This window comes from Nycticebus coucang, chromosome X, assembly GCF_027406575.1.
Source record: "Nycticebus coucang isolate mNycCou1 chromosome X, mNycCou1.pri, whole genome shotgun sequence".
Lineage (NCBI taxonomy): Eukaryota > Metazoa > Chordata > Mammalia > Primates > Lorisidae > Nycticebus > Nycticebus coucang.
In genome coordinates this window covers 23,333,060-23,358,396 of record NC_069804.1, presented here as the reverse complement: position 1 = coordinate 23,358,396, position 25,337 = coordinate 23,333,060, and the positions used below count along the sequence as shown (strand labels likewise).

General features: G+C 42.7%; 1 pseudogene; it reads right to left on the bottom strand.

Annotated features, from left to right (window-relative positions):
* Positions 1-1,639: 1,639 nt before the first annotated feature.
* LOC128578382 (activated RNA polymerase II transcriptional coactivator p15-like) lies at positions 1,640-2,270 on the bottom strand (annotated as a pseudogene).
* Between the last annotated feature and the right edge of the window lie 23,067 nt (positions 2,271-25,337).

Sequence of the window (25,337 nt, the reverse complement as noted above, 5' to 3'; positions counted from 1 at the left end):
AAGAGAATCACTTGAGCCCAAGAGTTTGAGGTTGGTGTGAGCTATGACACCATGACACCCTACCAGGTGCAACAAAATGAGCCGGTCTCAAAAATAAATAAATAAATAAATAAAATCTACACTTTCTTATCCCTTTTGCCACTAGCTGTCACCATATGACCAAGTTCTGACCAAAGGAATAGAGGAAGAAGTGTTGCATGCCTCTTCAGGGTCTTGAATTTTTAAAAAATTGTTCACACACCATCTTGGATTCTTTCCCACTGTCTGATGGCTGCAAGGTGATGACAACCAGATACTACTGCTTTGGAAATGCAAATGAAACACTTATGCTGAGTTTGGCATGAATGCCTGCCAACCCTTCCTACCACAGGACTATTTTCTGAATGGGAAAAATAATTGTAACTTACTTAAGTTTTTATATTTTGAGGACTCATTGATAAAAGTACTGAGCCTGTACCCTAACTATTCTCTACCATTTCTGAACAATTAGATTATCAATTATAAATATTTTCTTGTTTAATATATGCATTTAAAACATTAATTTCCTTGTGTGATATACCACCTTAGCTATATCGCACAAGGTTTGATAGATTCTGTTTTGCTGCTGTTCACTTGTAATTATTTTGTAAATTTTATTTCTGTTTCTTTTTTAACCAGTAATTATTTAGAAATAGGGGCATAAGCCGTGGTAGCTCATGCCTGTAATCCTAGCACTCTGGGAGGTCAAGGCAGGTGGATTGCATGAGCTCCTGTGTTCAAGACTGGCCTGAGCAAGAGCCTCTGCCTCTAAAAAAATAGCTGGGCATTGTGGTGGGCACCTGTAGTCCCAGCTACTTGGGAGGCTGAGGTAAAGGGATCACTTGACTTCAAGAGTTTGAGTTTGCTGAGGAGCAAGGATGCCACAGCACTCTACCAAGGGTGATGACGTGACACTATCTCAAAAAAAAGAAACGGGGGCAGAAGAAGAATGTGCTTTCATTAGATTATTTTTATACAATTTGATTTCTCGAAGTCAGAGAATGTGCTCTATTATCAGTGTGGCTCAGACCATCTGCAGTGAAAGAGTAAATTTAAAAAAAATCCAATCTATTGTTTGCAGATATTTCTATAAAATAAACTAAAAATAAATTACTAGAAAAATAAAAATTTTCAATGCCATCTAAAATAACAAAGCCATTTTTTCTTACTGTTAGAGGCAGCAGACAAAATTACTCAGTCAAATGTTATAAAAGTTCTAAACACTCTCGATTTCTGTGTTTATCTTGTCACAGACAAGTAACAAAGAGTTCATTGATAGGCACAACTCCACAAACCATATTTATGATAGCACTGTTTTATATAATATATGTCATGTACAAAATAGTACATAGCTACTCTCCATAATGACCCTTTTTTGTGTAGTTTTACATTTTATTATTTTATATGGGTTGTGGGCACAAAGCAATCCTCCTTAATAATGTTGACAATTAGTTTCTCTCAGAACATTTTGAATAATGCACATTAAAAGAAAAGTGTTCATCTTACAAATTGTTCTGCAATCCAAACATACAATAGCTTGGAACACATTTAGAAAACAAAGCCAATGTTAAAAGACAGATTAAAACAACTAGAACAGTACAGGTTTTATATGGCTCGGATTTTAAAGTTTTCTTTCTGCATCATCAATGTCAGAAATCTGTTCTTCAGCTGGCTCCACCGCTCCGGATTTAAAGAAACACCTTTCCTTCCTGCTTTCATTTCACCTTCTGGATCCATCCAATATTCTCTACTATCAGTAAGAACTTTCCCTTTAAAGTCCCGAACACTAACGTACCTCATTTTCCCAGTCTGAAACATGTTATCATCTCTGCTGCTGCTGCTCTGTTTGGAAGATGGCAGAGCTCTTGAAGTTTCACCAGTCCTTTGCTTCTTCACAGGTTTTTCTGGAGCAACTTGCTTTTTCCTCTTTAACTTTCTGTCAACTTCACTGTCTGAATCACTGCCAGAAGAGCTTGAAGAAACAAGTTCCTTTGATTTCGGCATTGCTCTGCTCCTGCAGACTTGCACCCTCCTGCTCGCTTGCTCGGACTGACAGATCCATAACGACCCTTTAGTTAACATTTGGCAAAGCAGCTCTTGAAAATTCTCACACCTTTTGAACAGACTCCTTTTTTATGACATAACGACTGTTCGCCCCAAAATATATTTAAATAAATATGCTCAAAGAAGTGATAATTCAACATAACAGTTTAAGGCAAAATATACTCACCAATTACAAGACATTACAAATCCTAGTCCGAGAACATCATATGGAACAAATTTGGATTGTCCCCTGTGCTCGAATGAACCACAAATGTTTTCTGCTTATTTATTTCTTTCAGCATACAGACATCAAGCAAAAGAAATAAACATCCCAAATTGAGAACAAAACAGGAAGAAGCAGCTGATAGAACTGTGGAAAGTTTTGTAATGCTCGCAAAGGTGAGGCAAGCCAAGGACACAGCAGGAATCTAATGGAGTAAAATTAAACGAAGTCTGAATTGCGCATAAAAATCTCGAAGTGCCCTGGCAGTGCAGCCCTGCTTTATGGTAATAACATTATATTGAGGCAAAATACCATATGATAATGAAGTAAGTGGTAAAGAGAGAGTATTACATGAACTGGTCTGGTGAGAATGTCTGGGGTTTTTACTATGAAGAATGACTCTGTGGATAGGGAAAAACTGGATTAAGAATAAAAAGGCCTGGCTTGGCGCTCGTAGCACAGTGGTTACGACGCCAGCCACGTGCACTGAGGCTGGTGAGGTTCAAGCCCAACCTGGGCCAGCTAACCAACAATGACAACTGCAACAAAAATATGGCTAGGCTTTGTGGCGGGTGCCTGTAGTCCCAGCTACTTGGGAGGCGGAGGCAAGAGAATTGCTTAGCCCAAGAGTTTGAGGTTGCTGTGAGCTGTGATGCCAGAGCACTCTACCAAGGGCGACATAGTGAGACTCTGTCTCAAAAAAAATTCTTTTATTTACTATGTATTTTGTAAATTGACAAATGAAAATTATATATGTTTATCCTATACAACATGTTGTTCTGAAATATGTATACATTGTGGAACGGCTAAATCAAGCTAATTAACATATATATTACCTCACATGCTTATCATTTTTTGTGGTGAGAAGATTTACAATCTGCTGTCTCAGCAATTGCAGTACATTGTTGTTAACTATAGCTTCCGTGTTGTATAATAGACCTCTTGAAGTTATTCATCCTGTCTAAGTAAAATTTTGTATTCTTTGACCAACATGTCCCTAACACCCACCCTCTCCAGCCCCTGGTAACCACCTTTCCACTCTCCGCTTCTTTTTCCTTTTTTCAACTTTTTCAGATTCCACATGTAAGGTGAGATCCTGCAGTATTTTGGCTTTCTGTGCCTGGCTTATTTCACTTAACATAATTTCCACCAGGTACAATTAAATTCTTTCGTCACCTTCTGTGTTCCACCACTGACAACCCAGTTGATTCTTTTTTCAATTTGCATACAGTAATGATCACTCTTGGTGGGATGCCATTCTATGAGTTTTGACACTTATAGTCATGTATCCTCCATCATCCTCGTGTAGCCCATGAGGTACTCAACTATTCCCTTTCTCCTAACCCCCCGGCAACCATTGATCTGGTTTCAGGCCAGTTCTAGACTGAATAATGACCCCACAAAGATATCCACGTACTAATCCCCCAAACCTATGAATGTTACCTTATATGGCAAAGGAACTTTGCAATGTGATTACGTTAAGGATCTCCAAATAAGGGCGGCGCCTGTGGCTCAGTGGGTAGGGCACCGGCCCCATATATGGAGGGTGGTGGGTTCAAACCCGGCCCCAGCCAAACTGCAACTAAAAAATAGCTGGGCGTTGTGGCAGGCGCCTATAGTCCCAGCTACTTGGGAGGCTGAGGCAAGAGAATCACTTAAGCCCAAGAGTTTGAGGTTGCTGTGAGTGGTGACGCCATGGCACTCTACCGAGGGTGATAAACTGAGACTCTGTCTCTAAAAAAAAAAAAGGATCTCCAAATAAGATTGCCCTCTATTGGGCGGCACCTGTGGCTCAGTCAGTAGGGCACCGGCTCCATATACCGAGGGTGGCGGGTTCAAACCCAGCCCCGGCAGAACTGCAACCAAAAAATAGCCGGGTGTTGTGGTGGGCACTTATAGTCCCAGCTACTTGGGAGGCTGAGGCAAGAGAATCGCTTAAGCCCAGGAGTTGGAGGTTGCTGTGAGCTGTGTGATGGCATGGCACTCTACCAAGGGCCATAAAGTGAAACTCTGTCTCTACAAAAAAAAAAAAAAAGATTGCCCTCTATTATCCAGGTGGGCTCTAAATATAATAAAAAGGATCCTTAAAAGTGGGAGGCAAAAAAAAGAAAGTGGATGGCAAAGGTGGCTCACGCCTGTAATCTTTTTTTTTTTAAGACAGAGCCTCAAGCTGTCACCTTGGGTAGAGTGCTGTGGCATCACAACTCACAGCAACCTCAAACTCTTGGGCTTAAGCAATTCTCTTGCCTCAGCCTCCCAAGTAGCTGGGACTACAGACGCCTGCCACAACGCCAGGCTAGTTTTTTGTTGTAGTCACTGTTGTTTAGCAGGCAGAGGTCAGGTTCAAACCCGCCAGCCCCGTGTATGTGGCCGGTGCCGCCTCATGCCTTTAATCTTAACACACTGGAAGGCTGAGGCAGGTGAATTGCGTGAGCTCGGGAGTTCAAGATCAGTCTGAGCCAGAGCAAGACACCATCTCTAAATAACAGCCGGGCATTGTGGCAGGTGCCTGTAGTACCAGCTCTTTGGAAATCTGAGGTAAGAGAATCACTTGTGCTAAGAGTTTGAGGTTGCTGTGAGCTATGACGCCATAGCATTCTAATGAGGGTGACAAAGTGAGACTCTGTCTGAAAAGAAAAAAAAGTGGGTGGCAAGAAGGTCAAAGGAAGAAGTAGGAGATGTGAGGATGGAAGCAAGAGGCTGAAGTGCTGTGAGGAAGGTGTCACAAGCTAAGGGATGCAGACGGCCTCCAGAAGCTAGAGAAAGCAAGGAGAGGAATTTCCCCCCTAGAGCATCCAGAAGTAACCAGTCCTGCTGACACCTTCATTTTATTTTGTTATTTATTTATTTTTTTTTTTAGAGATGAGGTCTTGGTCTATTGCCTAGGCTGGAGTGCAGTGGCATGATCATAGTTCACTACAGCCTTGAACTCCTAGGCTCAAGGGATCCTTCTGCCTCAGCCTCCCAAAATAGCTGGGACTACAGGCTACAGGCATGCACCACCACGCCTGGCTTATTTTTAATTTTCTTTTTTTATTTCAGGTTAGTTTGAGGGCATGAAGAATTAGGTTAAAATGTCTGCATTTGTTAGGTATAGTCCCTGCTGTAGTTGTGTCCTTCCCCCAGGAGGTATGCCATATACCCCCACATTGTGCCCATTTAATTTTTTTTTATATAGATATGGGGGATCTTGCTATGTTGCTTAGGCTGGTGTTGAACTCCTGGGCTCAGGCAATCTTGCCACCTCAGCCTCACGAGCAGCTGGGACTTCATACACAAGCCACTATGGCTGGCAAACACCTTGATTTTAGCTTTGAAACAGATTTCAGACTTCCAACTTCCAAAATTATAAGAGAATAAATTTGTTGTTGTAAGTTACTAAGTTTGTGGTAATTTGTTACAGCAGCAGTAGGAAACTAACACACATTCCTCTAGTTTTTCCTCTTTCAAATGTCACATACATGGAATCATGCAATGCCTTGGGTCTTTGGGGTCTGGCTTCTTTCACTTAGTAAATGCATTTAAGATTCATCCATGTTTGAGGATGAAGGCTAGTGACACTGACTGAGATGAGGAGGACTGCTCAGGAGACCCCAGGGCAGGAGAGCTGGAGAGGAAGAAGCAAAGTTTTGGTTTTGAACATGCAGCTCTCCCAAAAGTCATGTGCCTAGCCCAAGCTAGCCTGCTAAATGGCCAGTGCTCCTCATCCTTTTCAACAAACAGCCAGTCAATGCTCAGAAGCCGAGCTGCTTAGCTAATTCACAACTGACCATACCCAAGAGCGAGCCCAGCCAAGACCAGAAGAATTGCTGATCAAAGTCCTGCAAAGCTGTGAACTAAGTAAATGGTTTATTATAAGCCACAAAGTTCTGGAACAGTTTGTAATGCATTAAGAGATAAGTGAGAGAACACCTAATTCTCAGAATTAAATCCATTACTGCTTAAAAAAAAAGATTCATCCATATTTATGTTATGTATATTTTACCACTAAAAAATGATTCATGCATATTGTTGAGTGAATCAATAGATCCTTTTTATCAGTGACTATTGTACACATGTACCACAGTTTGTTTATCCATTCACCTTTTGAAGGATATCTTGGTTGTTTCTAGTTAATTGATAAGTAAAGCTGCTATAAACATTTGTCTACGGGTTTTTTGTCTGCCCATAAATTTTCAATTCATTTGGGAATTTAAAAAACATCATAGGAAAAAAAAAAAAAACATCATAGGTAGGCTGGGCATGGTGGCTCACACCTGTGATCCGAGCACACTGAGAAGCCCAGGAGGGTGGATTGCTTGAGCTTGGGAATTTAAGACCAGTCTGAACAAGAGCAAGATCTCATCTCTACTAAAAATAGAAAAACTGAGGCAAGAGGATGGCTTGAGCCCAGGAGTTTGAGGTTGCTATGAGCTATGACACCATGGCACTCTACCCAGGGCAATAGAGTGAGACTGTGCCTCAAAAAAACAAAATAAAACAAAACAACATCACCAAACACCCCCCCCCAAAATATCATAGGTATTCATAGCCTTTAGAACATGGAGATGTCAATTTAAATATTATTGCAAAGAAAACAGATAATATTAAGTAATATAAACCAAAGGAATTATAGGCTTTCTAAGGCTAAGGTTACATTCATAGAATAATCCACAAGCTCTATGTTCCAGATGTTTTGTAAGACCCCTTTGTTAGAAATAACATTTTCAAGGACATTTTTAAGAAACCAGAATATCACCTTTTCCTTATTTTCTTGCTGGGATTTCTTACATAGCAGTGACGAGAACTTGTAGTTTTCCAGATCAAATGCTGAAATTTCATTATTTAGAGCTGAGGAAATAAAGACGGATCTGAGAAGCTTAAAACTTACTATGGAAAGGAGAGAGGCAAAACAGTTTTAAAAACAATCAGAATATTAGGCTTGTAATGTTATCCATCTATAGTATGAATAGGAGGAAAATGACAGGGCAGTGCCTGTGGCTCAGTGGGTAGGGTGCCAGCCCCATATACGGAGGATGGTGGGTTCAAACCTGGCCCCGGCCAAACTGCAACAAAAAATAGCCAGGTGTTGTAGCAGGCGCCTGTAGTCCTAGCTACTCGGGAGGCTGAGGCAAGAGAATCACCTAAGCCCATGAGTTAGAGGTGATAACTGTGACGCCACAGCACTCTACTGAGGGCAATAAAATGAGACTCTGTATCTTCAAAACAAAAAAAAAAGAAAGAAAGAAAGAAAATGACAATAAATATTTGAATTTTTGGTTTATTATATCGGCAATCCATTTACCCTTAGCCTTTAGTTTTGTATGCTATGAAATGTCAAATACTTTCTTTTTTTTGCAGTTTCTGGCCAGGGCTGGGTTTGAACCCACCACCTCCGACATATGGGGCCGGCGCCCTACTCCTTTGAGCCACAGGCGCCACCCGAAATGTCAAATACTTTCATGAAGCTATTAAAACTTAATTGTTTTTTCCAACATATGTACAGTGATGCCTCAGGATTTTTGCTTAAACACAGAAAAAAATAAGTCATTCAAATACAAAAGTGGCAAAATTTTTCTCTAAGAGACCAAAACTACAGGAATGATTGAGTTGCACCCCTCAATGCAAAATCAGGTACATGTCACATAATGTCTAAAAGCTTGTAAAACCAACTGTAAAGTTTATAATGAGTATTTGTCAAGGTCTAGGATTTCCCCCTCCTTACCTGTTAGCCTTTTCTGGATCCATTTATCCATTTGATGGATGCTGGGGGCACAGCAAGCAGCATGAGCAACAGCATATTTGCCTCAATTTCTCAAGTCTCCAATCACGCAAGGCCACTCAGAGGGGCCCGGATGGACGTGCTATGTACACAGTGCATCACAGCCAAGGAATACTGGCCTTAGGGAAAGCAAGCCTGCTCTTTGTCCCAGAAGAAGATATCACCTCATCCCTCAAGGCAGTTCCCTGCAATACAGCCCTGAGGAATGGCCCAGGTAAAGAGCAGCCAGGGCCCTATATTCTTGGCATGCCCGACAAGAACAAGCAGGGATGCTCCAGGCTGTGGGGGGATTGCATCTCCAAACATTTTGCCTAGAGAGAAAATAGGCTTTCTCCGCTTCCGCACGAAGACGACAAGACATACTGGCCAAAGCGTTGCCCCTGGGAATATTTTCCTTCATCACCAGCTTTCAGGGGCTAGAATGCAACTACCACCCACTGTTGGACAGTGCTGGCAAACTGTCCCTAAATTAGGCCTGCACTTTTTTTTTTTTTTTGAGACAGAGTTTCACTATGTCGCCCTCGGTAGAGTGCTGTGATATCACGGCTCACAGCAACCTCAAACTCTTGGGCTTAAGAGATTCTCATGCCTCAGCCTCCCAAGTACCTGGGACTACAGGTGTCTGTCACAATGCCCGGCTATTTTTTTTTTTTTTGTTACAGTTGTCATTGTTTTAGCAGTCCCAGGCGGGTTCGAACCTGCCTGCCTTGGTGGATGTGGCCGGCGCCCTAACCGCTGAGCTATGGGTGCCGAGCCAACAGAGTCTCATTCTGTCACCACGGGTAGAGTGCCCTGGTGTCATAGTTCACAGCAACCTCAAACTCTTGGGCTCAAGTGATCCCCTTGCTTCAGCCTCCCCAGTAGCTGGGACTACAGGTGCCTGCCACAACACCTGGCTAGTTTTCCTATTTTTAGTAGAGACGGGGTCTCATCCTTGCTCAGGCTGGTCTGGAATTCCTGAGCTCAGGTGATCCATCTGCCTCAGTCTCCCAGAGTGCTAAGATTACAGGTACGAACCACTGTGCCGGGCCCTAATATGATTCTTAGCCATGAGTTTACATAAATATTTTCAACTCAATTTTAAAATTAAGTGTTTTCCTTAATTTTTTGAATTTTATCCTAATATCTTTACAAATAATGGAACTACTAGGCCTCCCTCCTGGAGGACCATACATCAAAGTGTGAATATAAAAATTAAAAATGGGGCAGCGCCCGTGGCTCAAAGGGGTAGGGTGGTGGGTTCAAACCCAGTCCAGGCCAAAAACTGCAAAAAAAAAAAAAAAGAAGTAAAATTAAAAATGATGGTGCCCGTAGCACAGTGGTTATGGCGCCAGCCACATGCACTGAGGCTAGCAGGTTTCAACCTGGCCTGGGCCTGCCAAACAACAATGACAACAACAACAACAATAATACCTGGGCGTTGTGGTAGCTTTTTGGGAGGCTGAGGCAAGAAAATCACTTAAGCCCAAGAGTTTGAGGTTGCTGTGAGCTGTGATGCCATGGCATTCTCCCGAAGGCTACATAGTGAGACTCTGTCTCAAAAAAAAAAAAAAAGAAAGAAAGAAAGAAAAGAAAAACTAAAACTGAGGAATCTCCTCTCTTTTATATTTTTTGATTCTTCCCCCTCTTTGAAGGGGAACACTTGTTCATTCATATTTATTCCCTTACAGGCTTGCATCTTACTTAAATGTAAACTATGTTTATGAAAGCACCTGGTAATAATTTTAGCCGTAAGAATCCTTCAAATAGGTATTTTAAATTGTAATATTTCCTGTTAATATAGTACTTTATGGTTTAAAAAGAATTTTTTCATGTAAGGTTTCTCTTAAAAAATTTGGAATAGCATTTAATTAACAGAAATTTGGGGTACGTGCGGTGGCTCACGGGGGCGCCTGTAGTCCCAGCTACTTGGGAAGGTCAGGCAAGAGAATGGCTTAAGCCCAAGAGTTTGAGGTTGCTGTGAGCTGTGATACCAGGGCACTCTACCGAGGGCAACAAAGTGAGACTCTGTCTCAAAAACAAACAAACAAACAAAACAGTTAGAGGCCAGGCACAGTGGCTCACGATTGTAATCCTAGCACTCTGGGAGGCTGAGGCAGGTGGGTCCCCAAGCTCATGGTCTGAGACCAACCTGAGCAAGAGCAAGACCCTGTGTCTAAAAAATAGCCAGGTGTTCTGACAGGCACCTGTAGTCCCAGCGACTCGGGAGGCTGAGGCAAGAGAATTGCTTGAGCCTGAGACTTTGAGGTTGCTGTGAGCAATGACATCACAGCACTCCACCGAGGGTGACACAGTGACACTCTGCCGCAAAAAAAAAGATCAGGTATATAATTTGTTTTTTTCATTTATTTAGTAAACATATGAAATAGAAATTCAAAGTCCATCACTGGATAACTTATAACGAACAAAGATGTCCCTAGTCTACACCAATTGCTTCTTTTTATTTAATATTTAGTGATTGAAAATTTCTATACAAGTAAAATTATATTTTTAATGTTTCTGCTGAAAAATTGTTTTCAAATGTCTACTTGAAATTTTTATTAACACTGATAAAAGAAAAATTACTCAGATTCATTTTGAATACTCTTCTACTTTCTTTTTTTTTTTTTTTTTCGGCCAGGGCTGGGTTTGAACCCACCACTTCCGGCATATGGGACCGGCGCCCTACTCCTTGAGCCACAGGCACCGCCCTCTTCTACTTTCAAGTACATCATTTAGCACCATATATTATGGAACAAATAATTCAACCAGACAACAGCATTTTCCCAAAGTAGTATTTCCAGTAACAATTTCTCTATTGAATGATAGTTGACAGTAAATTTTGCAAAATATCTTACAACCGCCCCGCCTGGGGTCAGTAAATATTAATGCAATGTATTTTATGGAAAGTAGCTGGGTTGGCTTTATAGAAGCTTGAGGAAAATGAGGAAGTTCTCCTAAACAAAAATATCATACCACAAGTAAGACAGTAACTTAAATCAAAAACTCTCTGAGCATAGTTTCACATGTTGCTTATAACTATTTTCTCTGGATTAATAATGCGTTAATGAGGCTGAGGGAACCTTGAGAAAAGAGTCTGGGTTTTATTTCTCTCTCTATCCCCGGGCCTAGTTTAGAACATGGCACATTAACTCAATGTTAAATAAATGACTGGGTGATTGGAGGAAAGAAGAAAGGAAGGAGTGCAAGGGAGCCAATGAGATGGACCTAAGTGGCCTTAAGTTACTCTGAAATATATTTAAACATATTAAAAGGAATAAAGAAATGCAAAGTAATGAAGAAATGAAGAAAATTAGCCAAAATCTTCATGAAAGCTGCAGATTTCTATGAATTAATGAAAGAAATAGGTATTGAGAGGATGTAAGGTCAGAAATGAGAATTATGTGCACTGTGGGTACAAGTCCTATTTTAAACTTTTGTTGTCAATGTCGTTTTATCCATAAAATGGGGATTACTCTGGCCTTTGAGAACATGAGAAACTGGAAACCTATCACCTAAATCTCACAAGCCAGACAGTCTCTGGCCAAAAGAACCAACCTCAGTCAAAAGGTAGTAATAGTCTCTGAAGTGCTATGGGCTCAGGCAGGACAATCCTGCCCTCCAGGGAGTGTTTTAGGAGTTTTTGGACTTTTTTTTTTTTTGATATATTGGAGTGAAACAGAAAAATATCAATGAAGAAGAGAATCTTAAAAACCACAAGATAGTGCTCAGCACCTGTAGATCAGTGGCTAAGACACCAGCCACAGGTTCGAGTCCAGCCTGGGCCTGCCAAACAACAATGACAACTACAACCAAAAAACATCCGGGCGTTGTGGGGGGCGCCTGTAGTCTTGGGAGGACTGAAGCAAGAGAATTGGACTGCTACTTGGGAGGCTGAGGCAAGAGAATTGCTTAAGTCCAAGAGCTTGAGGTTGCTGTGAGCTGTAATGCCAGGGCATTCTACCCAGAGCAACATAGTAAGACTGTCTCAAAAAAAAACCAAAAAAAAAACAGGGCGGCGCCTGTGGCTCAGTCGGTAGGGCGCTGGCCCCATATACCGAGGGTGACAGGTTCAAACCCAGCCCCGGCTGAACTGCAACCAAAAAATAGCCGGGTGTTGTGGCGGGCGCCTGTAGTCCCAGCTACTTGAGAGGCTGAGGCAAGAGAATCGCTTAAGCCCAGGAGTTGGAGGTTGCTGTGAGCTGTGTGAGACCACGGCACTCTACCGAGGGCCATAAAGTGAGACTCCGTCTCTACAAAAAAAAAAAAAAAAAAACAAAAACACAAAACCCCCACAAGATTAAAAAAAGGCATTACTACTAAGAAATGAGAAGATCATTAACACACTTTGCATTCGCCTACAAATGATGCCAGAAGACAGCAGAATGATATTTGTCAAAGTCAAAAAAAAAGTTATTAGTAAACCTGGGATTTTATATCTAGGTAAATTATCTTCCTATAGTAAGGGCAAAATAGAGACATTTACAGACACACAGAATTTTTTTTTTTGAGATAGAGTCTCAAGCTGTCGCCCTCAGTAGAGTGCTGTAGTGTCACAGCTCACAGCAACCTTAATTCTTGGGCTTAAGTGATTCTCTTGCTTCAGCCTCCCAAGTAGCTGAGACTACAGGCGCCTGCCACAATGCCTGGCTATTTTGTTGTTGTTGTTGCAGTTGTCATTGTTATTTAGAAGGCCTGGGCTGGGTTCGAACCCACCAGCTTCGGTGTATGTGGCCGGCGCCCTACCCACTGAGCTATGGGCACCGCCCAGACACACAGAATTTACCACTCACAAACTGATTAAAAGAAAATTGTGGGTGGCCTGAGTGCAGTGGTGTTTACAACTAATTGATCACAGCCAGTTACAAATTCCTTTGTTCCTCTCCACTCTCACTGCTTCACTAGCCTACCAAAAACAAACAAACAAACAAAAAAAAAAAGAAAGAAAGAAAAGAAAAGAAAACTGGGATATACTGACTTCTGTTGCCAGCCAAGACAGAGTAAACCCACTATAGTCCATCTCTCCCACTTATGACAACTAAAATCTTTCAAGAAAATACAAAAAGAACTACCTGAGAACTCTGAAAAGTAAGCAAGAACAGGTGGATTGGGAAGAAAAGTCAAAACTTGAAGTGACTCTTACAGGGGTGAGTTTACCTATATTTTTTCCCACTTTCTCTTCCAACATTGATCAGAGGGGACATCTCTAGCAGAGCTTATGCAGTGCAAGGAGGAAAAACTCTTAAGAACCTCATCTTTCTGGCTAGAGGACTGAAAAAATGGGTCACTCCAAACTGGAAAGCATGGAGGGAATCATAAGGAGTGAACTGGAGAGGGGGTCCTTTAATTGTGTGTCTGAACACAGCACAAATCCCAGGCTTACCTCTGAGCTGAGAGTGCATGGGTCAGACCCAAAGCAATATAGCAAAGACTTTGAGAATTGAAGTACAATATAAAAAACTACTCAAGCTAATCCCTGGGTATGCCATTTGTGAAATAAACACAAAATAGCAGAATAAAGGCTTTGAAAACTGAAATGACAATGGTCTTAGAATCAAGAGAAATTTGGAGATCTATAGCCCAAATCTCACAACCCAGTGTGAAGCAACAGGAACTCTCATTTATTGCTGGTGGGAAGGCAAAATGGTACAGCCACTATGGAAAATAGTTGGCAGTTTCTTACAAAAGTAAATGTACTTTTGCCATACAATCCAACAATCACATTCCTTAGTATTTACTCAAATTAATTAAAAATTTATGTCCACATAAAAACCTGCACATGAATGTTTATAACAGCTTTATTCATAATTGCCAAAATGTGGAAGCAACCAAGATGTCCTAAAATAGGTGAATGGATAAACAAATGGTGGTACATTCATACAACGGAACATTATTCAATGATAAAAAGAAATGAGCTGGCTCAGCACCTGTAGCTCAGCAACTAGGGCACCAGCCACATACACTGGAGCTGGCCGGTTTGAACACAGCCTGGGCCTGCCAAACAACAATGACAACTACAACCAAAAAATAGCCGGGCCTTAGCCGGGCGTTGTGGCGGGTGCCTGTAGTCCCAGCTGCTGGGGAGGCTGAGGCAAGAGAATAGCGTAAGCCCAAGAGTTAGAGGTTGCTGTGAGCCGTGTGATGTCATGACACTTTACCCGAGGGCGGTACAGTGAGACTCTGTCTCTACAAAAAAAAAAAAAAAAATAGCCGGGCCTTGTGGCATTTACCTGTAGTCCCAGCTACTTGGGAGGTTGAGGCAAGAGAATCACTTAAGCCCAAGAGTTTCAGGTTGCTGTGAGCTGTGATGCCATGGCACTCTACCGAGGGCAACATAGAGAGACTCTGTCTCAAAAAAAAAAAAAAAAGAAAAGAAATGAGCTATCAAGCCATTAAAAAGACATGAAGTAACTTTATTTTATTTTATTTTATTTTCAATTATCACTTTTATTGAACAGTATACAAAGCAAAAGGTGCCACATGCTAAGGAGAAACAAGACCAAGAGCCTCACTAGGAAGTACTTTGTTAACATGAAGTAACTTTAAATGCCTATGGCTGAGTAAAAGAAGCCAAACTAAAAAGTCTACATACTGTTTTATCCTAACTATATGACATTCTGGAAAAGGCAAAACTATGAAGACATTAAAAAGACCAAGGGGGCTGGGCGCAGTGGCTCACACCTGTAATCCCAGCACTCTATGAGGCTGAGGCAGGTGGATTGCCTGAGCTCAGGAATTCAAGAGCAGCCTGAGCAAGAGCGAGACCCTGTCTCTGAGAAATAGCCAGGCGTTGTGGCAGGCGCCTGTAGTCCCAGCTACCAGGGAAGCGGAGGCAAGAGAATCACTTGAGCCCAAGAGTTTGAGGTTTGCTGTGAGCTATGGTGCCACAGCACTCTACCAAGTATGACAAAGTGAGTCTCTGTCTCAAAAAAAAACAAAAAACAAAAAAAAGACCAATGATTGCCAAGAGTGAAGGGAGGGAAGGATGGATGAGTAGGTGGGACACGGAGTATTTTTAGGGCAGTGAAACCACGCTGTATGATAGTGTCATGATGAATGCAAGTCATTATACATTTGTCAAAACCCATAGTGAACTTTAATGTAAATTATGGACTGCAGTTAAAAAGAAACCTGAAGGGTGGTGCCTGTGGCTCAAAGGAGTAGGGTGCCAGCCCCATATGCTGGAGGTGGTGGGTTCAAACCCAGCCCCAGCCAAAAACTGCAAAAAAAAAAAAAAAAAGAAAGAAACCTGAAGCCTAAAAATAAATAAAACACAAATAAGTCATAATAACAAGTGTTGGTGAGAATGTGGAGAAATAAGAACCTCTAGACATTGCTGGTAGGAATGAAAAATGGTGCAGCTTCTTTGGAACACAGTCTGGCAGTTCCTCAAATGGTTAAATATAGTTATCATGTGATCCAGCAACTCCACTCCTAGGTAGAAACTGAAAGAAACGAAAACATAAGTCCACACGAAAACTTGTATACAGGGCCAGACACAGTGGCTCATACCTGTAGTCTTAGTACTCAGGGAGGCTGAGTGGGTGGATCCCTTGAGCTCAGGAGTTTGAGACCAGCCTGAGCAAGAGTGAGACCTCATCTTGAAAAAAGAGCCGGGCATTGTGGCGGGCACCTGTAGTCCCAGCTACTTGGGAGGCTGAGGCAAGAGAATTGCTTGGGCCCAAGAGTTTGAGGTTTCTGGGAGCTATGATACCACAGCACTCTATCAATGGTAACAAAGTGAGACTCTGTCTCAAAAAAGAAAAGAAAGAAAGAAAAATTGGTACCCTCATATATTGCTGGTGGAAATATAAAATAGTGCAGCAACTGTGAAAAACAACCTGGCAGTTCTTCAAAAGGCTAAATATTATGTTACCATATGGCCCATCAATTTCACTCATAGGTATATACCTAAGAGAACTGAAAATGTATGTCCACACAAAACCCGAATGTTCATAGCAGCATTATTCATAATAGCCCAAAGGTGGAAACAACCCAAATGTCCCTCAATGAATGCATGGATAAAGACATTGTGGGCTCGGCACCTGTAGCTCAAGTGGCTAAGGCACCAGCCACATACACCAGAGCTGGCGGGTTTAAATCTAGCCTGGGCCTGTCAAATAACAGTGACAGCTACAACCAAAAAATGGCTGGGTGTTGTAGGGGCAGGTGCCTGTAGTCCCAGCTATGTGGGAGGCTGAGGCAAGAGAACTAATTGAGCCCAGGAGTTGGAGATTGCTGTAAGCTGTGATGCCACAGCACTCTACCCAAGGTGACAGCTTGAGGTTCTGTCTCAAAAAAAAATTGTGGTATGCCCATATTATTCAAACACGATTTGGCAATAAAAAGGAATGACATTCTGTTATGAGTTGAGTTGTATCCCCTCAGAAAAGATATGTTCAAGTCCTAACCCCCTGTACTTCAGATGGTGACCCTAAAAAACAAACAAGCAAACAAAAAGCCTAGCACGGTGGCTCACACCTGTAATCCTAGCACTCTGGGAGGCCAAGGCGAGTGGATTGCTTGAGCTCAGGAGTTTGAGATCAGCCTGAGCAAGAGTGAGACTCCGTCTCTATTAAAAACAGAAAAATTGGCTTGGTGCCCTTAGCACAGTGGTTATGGCACCAGCCACATACACCGAAGTTAGTGGGTTCAAACCCTGCCTGGGCCAGCTAAAACAACAATGATAACTGCAACAAAAAATAGACAGGCATTGTGGCAGGTGCCTGTAGTCCCAGCTATTTGGGAGGCTGACGCAAGAGAATCGCTTAACCCAAGAGTTTGAGGTTGCTGTGAGCTGTGATGCTACAGCACTCTACCAAGGGTGACATAGTAGGACTCTGTCTCAAAGAAACAAAAAAACAAAAACAGAAAAACTAGCCAGGAGTGGTGGTGGGTGCCTATACTCCCAGCTACTCGGGAAGCTGAGGCAGGAGGATCACTTGAGCCCAAGAGTTTGTGGTGGCTGTGAGCTATGACACCATAGCACTCTACCCAGGGCAACAGAGTGAGACTCAGTCTCAACAACCACAACAAACAAACAAACAAACAAACAAAAAAAAAAAAAAACAAGAAAAGAGGCCAGGAAAAGTGGCTCATGCCTGTAATCCTAAAATTCTGGGAGGCCGAAATGGGTGGATTGCTCGAGCTCACGAGTTCCAGATGAGCCTGAGCAAAAGCGAGACCTCATCTCTACTAAAAATAGAAAAACTGAGGCAAGAGGATTGCTTGAGCCCAAGAGTTAAAGGTTGCTGTGAGCTATGATGCCATGGCACTCTACCCAGGGCAACAGCTTGAGACTCTGCCTCAAAAAAAAAAGAAAAAGAAGAAGAGAAGGGAAGGGAAAGGAAAGGGGGAAAGGGGAAGGGAAGGGAAGAAATGAAACTTGGTCCCAGAGACAGACGCAGGTACAGTGAGAATGCCACTGGAAGATGACAGCAGAGATAAGGGAGACGCCTCTACAAGGAAGGAATGCCACAGATCAAAGATTGCCGGCAACCCCCCCAGAAGCCAGGAGAGAGGCCTGGAACACATTCTCCCTCACAACCCTCAGAAGGGATCGACCCAGATGACGCATTTAGCTCTGACTTCCAGCCTCCAGAACTGTGAAACAATAAATCTCTGTTGTTTAAGCCGCCCGGTTTGTGGTACTTTGTCATGGCAACCCTATAAAACTAATGAAAGTGTCAAAAAAAAGAGAATGTTTTCACTATTAAAATGAATAACTTTAATCTTAAAAAAAAAACACTAATGAAAGTACTGATGCCACAACATGGATGAACCTCGTAACATTACATAAAATGAAAGAAGTCAGATGGAAAAGGCCACATATTATATGATTCCATGATACAAATGTCTAGAATAGGCAAATCCATAGATACAGAAAGTAGATTAATGGTCGCCATGGGCTGAGACTGTATGTGTGTGTGAGGGAATGACTGCCTAATAGATATGGGGTTTCATGTTTTAGAATTCGATAGTGGTGGGGTGGCGTCTGTGGCTCAAAGGAGTAGGGCACCGGCCCCATATACCAGAGGTGGAGGGTTCAAACCCAGCCTCGGCCAAAAACTGCAGGAAAAAAAAAAAAAGAATTCGATAGTGGTATGGTTGCACAACTTTGTGAATATACTAAGTACCACTGAATTATATATATATATATATATATATACACACACATACACACACACACACACATATATATATAAATTTTGTCACTCTCGGTAGACTGCTGTGGCATCATAGTTTACAGCAACCTCAAACTCTTAGGCTCAAGTGATCCTTTTGCCTCAGCCTCCCAAGTAGTTGAGACTACAGGTGCCTGCCACAAAGCCTGGCTATTTTTAGAGACAGGGTCTCACCTTGCATAGGTTGGTCCTGAGCTCCAGCAATCCACCCACCTCAGCCTCCCAGAGTGCTAGGATTATAGGTGTAAGACACCATACTCAGCATGAATTATATATTTTGAAAGGGTGAGTTTTATGGCATGCATATAAATTGTATTTCAATAAAAAATAAAATAAAATAAAAACCACCTCAAGCCTCAAATGACAGGATAGGGCCCAGCTGCCCCTTCTGTTGTGGTCAGATGTTGAACCTGCTGGCTTCTTGGGAAGGTCCCTGATTTTTTTTTGAGACAGAGCCTCAAGCTGTCGCCCTGGGTAGAGTGCTATGGCATCATCACAGCTCACAGCAACCTCCAACTCCTGGGTTTAAGCGATTCTCTTGCTTCCACCTCCCAAGTAGCTGGGACTACAGGTGCCCGCCACAACACCTGGCTATTTGTTCGTTGCAGCCGTCATTGTTGTTTGGCAGCCCGAGCTGGATTCGAACCCGCCAGCTCAGGTGTATGTGGCTGGCACCTTAGCCTCTTGAGCCACAGGCGCCGAGCTTTTTTTTTTTTTCTTTTGCAGTTTTTGGCGGGGGCTGGATATGAACCCGCCACCTCTGGTATATGGGGCCGGCGCCCTATCCCTTTGAGCCACAGGCGCCACTCGAAGGTGCCTGATTTTTACAAATAAAAAATGTAAAAACAGGGCGGCACCTGTGGCTCAGTGAGTAGGGTGCCGGCCCCATATACTGAAGGTGACGGGTTCAAACCCAGCCCCAGCCAAACTGCAAAAAAAATAGCTGGGCATTGTGGCGGGTGCCTGTAATCCCAGCTACTCCGGAGGCTGAGGCAAGAGAATTGCTTAAGCCCAAAAGCTGGAGGTTGCTGTGAGCTGTGATGCCAGGGCACTCTGCCGAGGGTGACAGAGTGAGACTCTGTCTCTTTTAAAAAACAAAATATAAAAACAAAAATAGGAAAGCCTGAAAAAGGTCAGTTATATATTCAGTTCAGGACCCCAGAGTGGAAAAAAAATAAGCCCCAAAGAAGTAGGAAGACAGGTATAAAAAATATAAGAGCAGAAAAAAAATGACAGAAAACAAAGAAGGCAATGAATGCAAGCAAAATCTTGTTCTCAGACAGAACTACTAAAATAAAAAAATTCTAGCAAACATGATCATCAGAAGGGAGAGGAAGAAAATAGACAATATTACGAACAGAAAAAGAAATATAACAAAGAATAATAGCAAAGACTTTTATAGCTGGGCATTGGGGCAGGCACCTATAGTCCCAACTACTTGGGAGGCTGAGGCAGGAGGATCACTTGAGCCCAGGTTTGGAGGTTGCTGTGAGCTAAGCTGACACCACTGCACTGTAGTCTGGGCAACAGAGTGAGACTTGGTCTCAAAAAAAAAAAAATAGCACAGACTTTTAATAACATTTGAGAATACTGTAACCAACTTTATTCCAGTACATTTGAACATTAAGATGACATGGAAAGACTTCAAGAAATATATAAATTACCAAAATAGGAACTGGTAATCAAATGTCTCTCATGATAAGAAATACCAAGCACACAGTTTTATTAAGTCTTACTAAACTTCCAAAGGCAAGATAATCTCTTCAATATTAAACAATATATTTCAGAAAACAGAAGAAGTAAAAAGTTATTTAGCCCATTTTATGGGCTAATATAAACTGCATACCAAACACAGTAAAAAAGAACATTTTAAATCAATATTACTTTTTTTTTTTTTTTTGTAGAGACAGAGTCTCACTGTACCGCCCTCGGTAGAGTGCCGTGGCCTCACACGGCTCACAGCAACCTCTTAACTCCTGGGCTTACGCGATTCTCTTGCCTCAGCCTCCTGAGCAGCTGGGACTACAGGCGCCCGCCACAACGCCCGGCTATTTTTTGTTGTTGTTGTTGCTGCAGTTTGGCCAGGGCTGGGTTTGAACCCGCCACCCTCGGCATATGGGGCCGGCGCCCTACTCACTGAGCCACAGGCGCCGCCCATTACTTTTCTTTTTTTGAGACAGAGTCTCACTACTTCACCCTCGGTAGAGTGCCATGACATCACAGCTCACAGCAACCTCTAACTCTGGGGCTTAAGTGATTCTCTTGCCTCAGCCTCCCAAGTAGCCAGGACTACAGGTGTCCACCACAACACCTAGCTATTTTTTGGTTGTAGTTGTCATTGTTGTTTGGCAGGCCCGGGCTGGGTTCGAACCTGTTAGCACTGGTGTTTGTGGCTGATGCCCTAGCCGCTGAGCTATAGGCACCAAGCCAGAATCAATATTACTTATTAATATGCATATAAACTTCTAAATAAAATAACAAACCAAATATTAGCAATGTATTGAAAAAGTAATGTGATATGACTGAGTGTAATTTTATGAGGAATGCATCAAGAATTCAATATCAGAGAGTCTAGTAATATAATATTTTATAGATTAAAGGAAAAATATAATCATCTCATGAGATACAGAAGATGCAATAAATCTTTACTTATTATTTAAAACAAAACAAAACAGGGTGGTGCCTGTGGCTCAGAGAGTAGGGCGCCGGCCCCATATACCAAGGGTGGCAGGTTGGAACCCGGCCCCGGCCAAACTGCAACAACAACAACAAAATAGCCGGGCATTATGGCGGGCGCCTGTAGTCCCAGTTACTCGGGAGACTGAGGCAAGAGAATCGGCTAAGCCCAAGAGCTGGAGGTTGCTGTGAGCTGTGACGCCACAGCACTCTCCCGAGGGTGACAAAGTTGAGACTCTGTCTTAAAAAAAAAAAACACAAGAGAACCAGAATTAACGGAAACTTCCTTAATATGGAAAAAGAAATCTACTTTAAAAAGACTGTGTCAGGCACAGTGGCTCACACCTATAATCCTAGCAATTCTGAGAGGCCAAGGCATGTGTACTGCTTGAGCTCAGGAGTTGGAGACCAGTCTGAGCAAGAGCAAGACCCCTGTCTCTATTAAAAATAGCCAGCGTTGGAGGCACCTGTAGCTCAATGGGTAGGGCATAGACACATACACCAAAGCTAGTGGGTTCCAACCCAGCCAGGGCCAACTAAAATCAACAATGACAACTGCAACAAGAAAATAGCTGGGCATTGTGGAGGGCGCCTGTAGTCCCAGCTACTTGGGAGGCTGAGGCAAGAGAATCGCTTAAGCCCAAGAGTTTGAAGTTGCTGTGAGCTGTGACATCACAACACTCTACCAAGGTTGACATAGTGAGACTCTGTCTCTTAAATAAATAAATAAATAAATAAAATTAAAATAACAATAGCCAGCATTGTGTCAGGCACCTGTAGTCCCAGCTACTTGGGATCCTGAGGCAAGTGGATCGCTTGAGCTGAAGAGTTTGAGGTTACTCTGAGCTATGACACCATGGCACTCTACCCAGGGCAACAGACACTTTGTCTCAAAAAACAAAACAACAGGGAGGGGGAAGGGTAATTGGTGGGACCACACCTACGGCGCATCTTACAAGGGTACATGTGAAACTTACTAAATGCAGAATATAAATATCTTAACACAATAACTAAGATAATGCCATGAAGGCTATGTTAACCAATTTGATGAAAATATTTCAAATTGTATGTAAAACCAGCACATTGTACCCCATGACTGCATTAATGTACACAGCTATGATTTAATAAAAGAAAACAACAACAACAACAACAAATACCAATACTATAGTAGAGGTGAGACTTCCAGCAAAAACAGAAGGCAAAACCTCTACCAGACAAGTAACTATAAAGTTGGACAAAACTGACAAAAACAATCATATGACAATCTGAGAAGTGTTTATTGCTTAAAAAATTGCTGAACTTGGGTGGCGCCTGTGGCTCAAGGAGCAGGGCGCCGGCCCCATATGCCAGAGGTGGCAGGTTCAAACCCAGCCCCGGCCAAAAACTGCAACCAAAAAAATTGCTGAACTTTATGGAAGAACAGTGGGAGTCCATGGCGGCTTCCCTGTGTCTGTTCCTAAATTTCCCCCAGCTCAATCAGCATGGAGGTTCTGCTAGGGCTGGATTGGCCATAAGGATCGGTAGCTTTGTTGCCACAGTCGAAGTAGTCTCACTCAATTTGGAAAAGTGGGTGATGCCTGTGCACAGTGGCACTGTCAGAGGAAGTAACAATTTCAGGAAAGGTGAGGGGATGATTAACATCTCTCCTAGCCTGGGGTTGCCTTAGTTGCTGGCGCAAGCACATTCCTGGCAGAGGCTATGTATATAATAGCAATATCAGATAAAATAGATTTAAGATAAGAAATATAACCAGAGACAAAGGTACATTTCATTATGATAAAAGGGGCAATGCATCAGGAAGATATAACAATTATAAGTTGTATATACAATCTAATGAAAGCCTCAAAATACATAAAGCAAAAAATGCAAGAATTCAAAAGGGAAATAGACAATTCAGCAATAATAGGCAAAGACTTCATTACCTTACCTTACTCTCAATAATTGATACAAGAAGAGAGAAAACTTGAACTACTACACACTATTGTGGTAGGCATTATAATGCCCCCCTCCAGTGTCCACATCCTGATCCCCAGAACCTGTGAATATGCTACCTTACATAACAAAAGGGACTTTTCAGATGTAATTAAAGATCTTGAACTGGGGGTGGCGCCCATAGCTCAGTGAGTAGGGCGCCAGCCACATACACTGAGACTGGCTGGTTCCAACCTGGCCTGGGCCAGCTAAAACAACAATGACAACTGCAACAACAACAATAAAATAGCCGGGCGTTGTAGCAGACACCTGTAATCCCAGCTACTTGGGAGGCTGAGGCAAGAGAATCGCTTAAGCCCAAGAGTTTGAGGTTGCTGTGAGTTGTCAGGCCATGGCACTATACTCAGGGTGACAGCTTAAGACTCTGTCTCAAAAAAAAAAAAGATCTTGAGCTGGGGAGATTTTTCTGGGTTATCTGGGTGGACCCAATGTAATCACAAGGGTTAGTCTAAGTGAAAGAAAGAAAAGTGAGTGTCAAAGTGACTTGATATGAGAAAGACACAGCCAGCCCACTGCTGACTTTGAATATGGAAGGGGGCCATGAACCAAGGAATGTGCCCATATAATCTGAAAGGACAAGAAATTGTTACTCCGCTAGAGCCTACAGAAAAGAACAGAGCCTTGCAGCCTCCACCATCACCCGGTTAGACTTCTGACCTCCAGAACTGCATAATAATAGATTTATGTTGTTTTAATTCACTAAATGGGTGGTAATTTGTTACAGCAGCAATAAAAACACTAACATAACCATCAACTGACCCAACTTAATTGACATTTTTAGAGCATTCTACCCAACTACTCCAGAATACACATTCCTTCCGTGAACACATGAAACATTTTCTAGGAGAGACCATATCATAGGTTGTAAAATATTTCTCATTAATTTCAAAGAATTGAAATCGGCCAATGGTTCATGTCTATAATCCCAGTACTATGGGAGGCTGAGGCAGGAGGATCACTTGAGGCCAGGAATTCAAGGCCAGCCTGAGCAATATACAGAAATCCCTGCATCTTAAAAAAATAAAAACAATTTTTTTAAAAGGCCTGGTGTGGTGGCTTCCACCTAGAATTCCACCACTTTGACAGGCTGAGGTGGGGGCGGCGCCTGTGGCTCAGTCGGTAGGGCGCCCGCCCCATATACCGAGGGAGGCAGGTTCAAACCCGGCCCCGGCCAAAACTGCAACCAAAAAATAGCCCGGCGTTGTGGCGGGCGCCTGTAGTCCCAGCTACTCGGGAGGCTGAGGCAAGAGAACCGCTTGGGCCCAGGAGTTGGAGGTTGCTGTGAGCTGGGTGCGGCCACGGCACTCTACCGAGGGCCATAAAGTGAGACTCTTGTCTCTACAAAAAAAAAACAAGAGAGGCTGAGGTGGAAGGATCACTTCAGGCCAAGAAAGAGTTTGTGGACCAGCCTGGATAACACAGCAAGACCCCGTCCCTACAATATATTTAAAAATTAGCCAGGTGTGGTGGCACATACCCATAGTCCCAGCTACTGGGGAGGTTGAAGCATGAGATGGCCTGAGCCCATGAGCTTGAGGTTGCAGAGAGCTATGACAGTGCCATTGTACTCTAGTCTGAGCAACAGACTGAGACCTTGTCTCTAACATAAATAAATAATAAGTAAAAGAATTGAAATCACACAGAGTGTGTTCTCTGCCCACAATGTAATCAAACTAAAAATCAGAATCTGTAGACATATGGGAACTAAACATACTTCTAATAATTCATGGGTCAAGTCTCAAAAGAAATTTTTAACATACAGTGAATCGGGCGGCGCCTGTGGCTCAGTCAGTAGAGCGCCGGCCCCATATACCGAGGGTGGCGGGTTCAAACCCGGCCCCGGCCAAACTGCAACCAAAAAATAGCCGGGCGTTGTGGCGGGCGCCTGTAGTCCCAGCTACTCAGGAGGCTGAGGCAAGAGAATCGCTTAAGCCCAGGAGTTGGAGGTTGCTGTGAGCTGTGTGAGGCCACAGCACTCTACCGAGGGCCATAAAGTGAGACTCTGTCTCTACAAAAAAAAAAAAAATACAGTGAATTCAAAAAGATAAATATTGTATGAGTCTACTTATTTGACATATCTAAATTAGTCAAATTCATAGAAGCAGAAAGTAGAGTGGCAGTTACTAGGGGTCTAAGAGAAAGGAATAAAAGGAACTAGTTGTATCATGGGTAGTTTCAGATCTGCAAGATGAAAAAGTTTTAGAGGTCTGTTTCACAACAATATGCTTAACCCTACCAAACTGAACACTTAAAAATAATTAAAAAGGCCCGGTGTGGTGGCTCATGCCTGTAATCCTAGCACTCTGTGAAGCTGAGGCGGGAGGATCCCTTGAGCTCAGGAGTTCCAGACCAGCCTGAGCAAGAAGAGCAAGACCCTGTTTTCTACTAAAAATAGAAAAACTAGTCAGGCATTGTGCTGGGCACCTGTAGTCCCAGTTACTTGGAGGCTGAGTCAGGAGAA